The following is a 7140-nucleotide window of genomic DNA, read 5'->3' as shown; positions in this document are numbered from 1 at the left end:
AATAAACTTAACCAATCATGACTCAGCAGCAGCTCTGCTGCAGACGATGAAACAAATGACATTCGCATTTATCAACGTTTGCGCTTCTATGGAAAACAAGTGGCGAAGTAAAATAATTGTGATTGCTGCAGGGGCGCAACCACGAATTTTTGTTTGGTGGGCACCTACCAGGATAAACGTACCAATAATAATAATAATGTTATAACATTATTATTATTATTAGTAGTAGTTGTTGCAGCAGTCCAAGGCGGGATTCGAACCCGGGACCAACATTATTATTATTATTATTATTAGTAGTAGTAGTAGTAGTATCAAAGATGTTATCCTCGTAAATTATGCAAAAAGGAGGTAGAAGTTAATCCTAAAGCATTTGTGTTCGAACAAACTATATGAATTATTTTTCAACACGTTCAATTTCACATTAATAATTGAAAGCAAGCACACAAACTATTTTTGAAAGACAGAAAATGCTTGATAAATGCATTCCAAATATAATTCTTTTTTACATTAACATGTGTAACTTTCATGCACGATATGTGTTTCACATATTATGCAACATGGAGCGATGCCCACACTAAATTGTGTACATATTCAAAATTTCATTAATGCATATTATATACAACATATATTATTTATATACATTACACCACCAATTCATCCATCTTACTAATCAAGGGGTCCCGCGTTCGATACCCGGTGGAGGCACAAGTTGTTCGGATCCCACATTAAACTGTAGGTCCAGTCCCGATTAGCCTTACTGTGCATAAAGTGGACTTATAACACCAAATCAATCAATCATCCATCTTACAATAAACCAACAGCAAAAATTACATAAATTGTCTCTCATATGTGCACGCTCCCATTCTTCAAAACAATTGTTCATGCATTTAAAACAAAATCAATGACGACAAACTTATTTCTCTGTCTGGAAATTTACAATGAATTACAGAAAACAATTATATATTGCGAGTAAATTTTTTGATCCAATTTTCTTGTAGGCTGAAATCAATATTGATTTAATAGGGAGCAAATAAATTCCGGGGCGCCAATGCATTTTCTCTTTTACAACTTGTGTGCCTCCCCGATGGTGTAGTGGTAACATCGTCGCCTTGTGATCAAGGGTTCCTGGGTTCGATACCCGATGGAGGCACATGGTACAGTGGTTCGGATCCAACTTTAAACTGTAGTTCCAGTCCCGATTATCATTTCTGTGCATAAAGTGAACTTAAAACCACAAATGAATCAATCAATTTTACAACATTTATTTCACTATTCGGCGCCGAAGGCCGACTTGCGCCATCCCCTAGCTACTGTTCTGAACTTAATAAGACTAAGAATAGCAGATCTTGCTGGCGAAGCGAGCAAGATAATTATACGAAAAGTATTTTTATTTGCATAAAATTTATAGTTGTGGGCGGTAATTTCCCCCTGGAGGTAAACTTGGCCGTCAATGTTTGGCCCCCCTTGTCCCCCTAAAACTCATTTCCGTCCAAGGTTAGGGGCGGCAATGCTCCCTTCTGGTTGCGCCACTGGATTTCTGTGTCATACCAAGGGCAGAGGGGAACGATAACCCCCCCTTAGATATCTAGAAAGATATCATGTAATTCGAATGAAGAAATTGTAGCTTAAAAACTGGGTGAGGGAAGCCATGAAATACAACAAATTAAGTGGTCTCTGATATATGATGCTTTCTCCGAAGTTTTCTAACTGCGGGCGCGGGGAAAAGCATCACCCTCACTTCCCGATTCGCTTTGAGCACTGTTGCTCCCCTGAGAAATTGAAACAATTTAAAAGTAAATATTCCTTGCCCTCCTGGGAAAAGTGATGTTTGCAGTGGTGCCAACTTTTGAAAAACTTTGGATGGGCTGAACTCGGAGATTTGTTTTATATTTATATGCTATAATACATAAATAACATAAGTAGGCTAAGGATTTGCCCTGAAATGCCTTTTTCTATTTTTCGTCACAAAATGTAGGCTTTTACGTTTGATACAGAAGGTTGGCTATAATAAACAGATCACTTGAAGTGCATGAAATTTTATAAAAATAAAATGCAGTGAAATATGCCTGAGAAGCGAGGATGAGGGAGCGTTCACCGCGACCGACGGCATGACTCTAGCGAGCTGGACCGATCGCGGATTAAAAACAGTTTGAGGTCATTTCTGAGAAAAATACATAAAATTTATAGTGAACTTCAGTAGCGGCGATTGGGTTTCAAAACTGGGGGCGGGGGGCAAGGTTCCAAAGCTAGGGGGGCAAACTAGGGGACTTTCTCTTAGCAGACAAGTTTTAGCATAGTGCGGGAGTAAAAGTTGCAAAAAGTTGGGGGGGGGGGGCAACTGCCCTCCTCCCTCGCCTCCCCTAATCGCCGCCACTGGTGACCGTTTTTATTTCCTATTTAGAATAGTTTAGTCTATTTCGAAAACAACTGAGTGTCTAATCCGGGAAAATGAGGAAAAATTGGTCGATGTACCTATTTTGTATTTTAGGTGCTATTTTGCCTGCTTATTTCTATTTTGAGAGTCTTTGTGCCTATCCATCCACATGCCTTACTTTCCTAATAACGATGTGACTACGGATAGTGTAAATAATTTAAGACACTGAAAAGTATCATATTGGAGATTTTCTTAAATTTTAAATCTCTAAGTGATTCGATACAAAATCTTCAAGCATAGTCTATGTCATCAAAATATTATCAAATTTAAGTAATAATAATTATAACTGATTGTATGTTAATATTAGGATTAATGCAGTATTTTCTCTGTAAGTCTTTAATGTTAAGTTTTCGTTTCTTTCAGTTGATTAATTTTTCTATCTTATGGAAACAATTTAAGAAACCGCGAGAACGGATCAAAATTAAAAATAATTTGATCTTGACAGAAAATTACAATAAAGGGCATGGACGTCCGCAGGATTTTTCCAGGGAGGTGCAAGCAAGGTATTTTTTTTTTCACGGGGTGTGCAAAGGAGGCATATTTTTCTCATAAGTGATGCCTCCTCAAAAAACACTGCTTCAGCCTGCAATTATCATGTTCCTTCAACGCCCATCCTAATAATTAACATAAATTACTGTGACTGAAGATGAAATTATGTGTGAAAAATATAATTTTTTGGTGGACTTTCATTTTCCAGGGTTGGCGTCAACTCCCCTTGCCCCCACCCTTCCGGACGTCCATGATAAAGGGCAGTGGCGTAGCAACGTATCGCGAGGTCCTGGGCGAGATCAGAATGCGAGGCCTCCATCCGTTCTTTACATTTGAAATCTCAATGTGAACCGATAGAAAATCTTCATGGATACGTCATCAAATTATCATATTTAAATAATAATAATAAATTACTGACGAATATCATATTTAATAATTTCACTCACCCTAAAAATCTCTTTCTCTGTTTTCCTGGAGCTGAAATCTGAAGCTGTAGGGAGGAAGGAAGAACTGCTAATATTTTCCATGCCCTTCTTGAGTTGAAAACAACCGCAAGCATATTAACATATTAAAATCGGGAGTAGAAGGTCAAGAGAAAGAAGACAAGACGAAGTGCATTTTATACAAGAAAAGAATAAACGGGTTAAAATGTCCAAGCAAGTTATCGTGTCGCCTGTATTTATTACATTTTCCGTATCAATCACATGGACGCGAGACCTCTTCAGGCCAAAGGCGGTCACCCACTTCGCCCACCCCTTGCTACGCCACTGATCAAGGGGCCCCTAAAAGGCGTTGGGCCCATAGGCCGGTCGGTGCGTATTTCATAATCCGGCACTGCATATTAACGTCAGTTGCAAGTCGATATATATCAATAGGATTTGATTGTTTTGCTTGATTTTTACTTCGCTTTTTTTTGGGACACTTTTGGCTAATTTTCAAAGATGGGGATGAGTGATGATATGATGAAATTGATGAATGGACACTCACAAACATCCATGCCCAGGCCAGGAATCGAACCCGGGACCCCTGGAATCGCAGCGCTTATATCAATAGGAAATCAACCACATAACATGCAGATTGTTATTATTATTATTATTTATTTATTATTATTTATTATTATTAAAGTAGGGTTACAATTAAGCTTACATTTTTTTTACATTGATTGTTCATTACAAATTATTAGTTTTGGGATGCCGCAATGTTCAGAAAAAACATATGTCAAGGCTCTACACTGATATTAGTGTATAGTATAGTATAATTATTAAGCGAAAAATTCAAGTTCGACTAGGACTCGAACACGGGTCTCTGGCATACGGTGCCATTGCTCTACCACTTCTTTTTTTTTTTTAATACCGCTATTCGGCAGTATCCCCCGTCATTCACACATTTTCACAATCTTTCACACATGTCAAGTTTCACTGTATTCACTCTGGTTCTCATTATTCGGACAAATACAAACATCCAAGCCCAAGCGGGATTCGAGCCCGGGACCTTTAACGTTGCAGCGCGATGAGCTAACCACTTTTTTTCTCTCTCTATTTTAAAGGAATACCCCTATTCGGCAGTATCCCCCGTCATTCTCACATTCGTACACTTTCACACATGTCAATTTCCACTTTATTCACATTGTTTCTCATTATTCGGACAAATACAAACAACCAAGTCCGAGCGGGATTCGAGCCCGGGACCCTTGGCGTCGCAGCGCGATGTGCCACAGGGTCCGGCAACCACTGATCTACCGAACCAGCCTGGCCTCGCCTGATTTTTCGCTGTCGCTGTTTTACCTTCGTGGAATCGTCTCTGCCAGTGCTAGGATCTGTTGCCTTTGAAACACTGTAGACGTCGACGTTGCTTGGATCCTCCCCCCCCCCCCCCAAATACATGTTTTTCAAGGAAAATTCTTCAATCTTAGCTAAAAAAATTAACGAAAACAAAAAATACTATAAGAATGCCAATTCTTTTTTTTCCGGCCTTGGGTGAAGGGAATATTAATTTAGTACATGTGGCCAAAATGGCAATAGAATTTAATCTTGGAATGCCAAAAGTCCAGTTCTCATGGTCACTATTCGGGACCAAGGACGCACAAATGGTTTTGTGTTGTTTAACCTAACCCAGTATTTAACAACACAAATCGATTTGAACGCCAGGAGCTTTATCCAGAAGAACAAACTAGGTCAAGTCCTCATATCATGTATGAGGAATTCTATGCTTTTATGAGCTATGTTTTCGTAAGTGATTGCTATGCGTAATTGCTGTAAAACCATTTTTTTCATGAAACTTTTAAAAATAATGTGTGGAACATTTTTGTATTAGTATTTGTATATTTTTATATTTATATACATAAAAATCATTGCTTTGTTAATAATTTATATAAGAGATTTATTATTGTTTGTTATTTCTTTCTTCTTCTTTGTGACGGGGCGATTCAGCTTTCAATTTCATATTAGAGAAATGGAAGTTCTCTTCGCATTGTGCATGTAGAGCTGTGTATTTCTCTATTTTTACGTCGCTTTTCTGCCTATTTATGCTAATCGCGACGACGATGATGAATGATAATCATGAAACGAAATGTATAAAAGCCCACTAGTAAAGGAGCACCCAGTGATTCGAACCCGGAACATTCTGTGGAGACATTATCAGTCGACCACTCAACGAGCTCAGCCACCGAGGCGCCAACATGCATATCCTTAGTTTATATACATACAGGACGTCCCATTCAAAATTTCCTTTTCTAATTCGTTGCAACTGTAGTAAAAAATAGATCAATCAACAAGTAGGATCATTTATTAATAAAAAAAATCAGTAACCTGTGGTACGAATAGGTTTCCACACCTCTCCATTGTTCACTACATACTGCAGAGCAAGGCCAAGTTTTAACATGACGTCAGAGGGCCAAGTGAATTGATATTCGCAGAACTTTCTTTTTATATTTATACATCTCAATGTACCGACCTATTGGGAAAAACACAGACTGAAATCACCTGTATTTAGTAATTATATATTGCAGATTAATCGGTAACGATATCTGCGTATAGTTTTTTTTTTATTGCGTAAATTGCAATTGCATAATATATCTACTTAATTTGTGTTTCACGTGTGTATGTATGCAAGTTCTTATTATATTATGCCAGATTTCTCTATGCTAAGCTACCCAGTTGGGTGAGCTCTCGTTTGATGGGAAAAACAGTTGCAATGGAAAGTTACAGGTCTTCGCGGGGAAATTTCCGTTGGCAACTCAACTGGGCTTTTATGAAAGCGTCAATTTTAAGTAACCGAGCAAGCAGATGTGACCATATTTTTTCGAGGAGAATGAAGATCTTCCTGGGTGTGAGTAATCGGTGCTCAAGAGACAGGTTTTGTCTATCTTTGGTCTTTAGAACGATCCAGACGGACTAAACGAATGGATATGGGAAGTAAAAATGTACTGTTTGCGTAAGCCAATCCTTGTTGAAATTCCCAGCTTTCCCCATTAGAAAAGTATTGCGTTGATGAAATATTCCGAGAATGCATCCTATTACCTAACGTTAGCGGGCAGTAGTAGCAGGATGGGATGCTGCACAAAGAAATGCGCTAGAAGCTTCCCTATAGTCAGTGGCGTGCCCAAGATTGGGTTCGTGGGGTCATAACACTCCTTTGACCCAGTATTCCTAAAAGAACAAACGTCAAAGTCAGGAAAACATGGCAAAATTGGGGCTGACTACCATGGATTGCTTCGGGGGGGGGCTGAACACCATATTTAGAAGGGGTATAGATAGAACCTTACAATTGTATGTTTAAGGTCAATGGTGGCAATTGCGTTGCAAAGCCGAGAAGGGGGGGGGGTGCAAGGAAAGTTTACTTTCTCTTGGTAGACAAGGCTTAGCATTAAGAGGCCATAGTGAGGAGGCAAAAAAAATAGTGAGCAACTATCCCCTAAATCGTCGCTACTGTTTAAGGCTGCCAATCGGAATATTTTTTTACCACTCGGCTCCTCTGTTTCCATGCATTAACATTGTGTGCCGGAACATCTGAGTATATGTGTTTGTCCATTTCTTCTCATCAGGCATCAAACATCTTGGTTTGAGTTGGTGTTTTAAGTCCACTTTATGCACAGTAAGGCTAATCGGGACTGGACCTACAGTTTAAAGTGGGATCCGAACCACTTGTGCCTCCACCGGGTATCGAACCCGGGACCCCTTGATTACAAGGCAATGACGCTACCACTGCGCCATGGGGGC

General features: G+C 39.2%; 1 non-coding gene across 1 annotated transcript; it reads right to left on the bottom strand.

Moving 5' to 3' along the window:
* Positions 1–7068: 7068 nt before the first annotated feature.
* On the bottom strand, positions 7069–7140 carry TRNAT-UGU (transfer RNA threonine (anticodon UGU)). Its single transcript has one exon. It is a non-coding gene; the product is annotated as a tRNA-Thr (tRNA).

This window comes from Lepisma saccharinum, chromosome 9, assembly GCF_977018435.1.
Source record: "Lepisma saccharinum chromosome 9, izLepSacc3.1, whole genome shotgun sequence".
Taxonomy (NCBI): domain Eukaryota; kingdom Metazoa; phylum Arthropoda; class Insecta; order Zygentoma; family Lepismatidae; genus Lepisma; species Lepisma saccharinum.
This window is presented reverse-complemented; position numbering and strand designations above follow the sequence as displayed.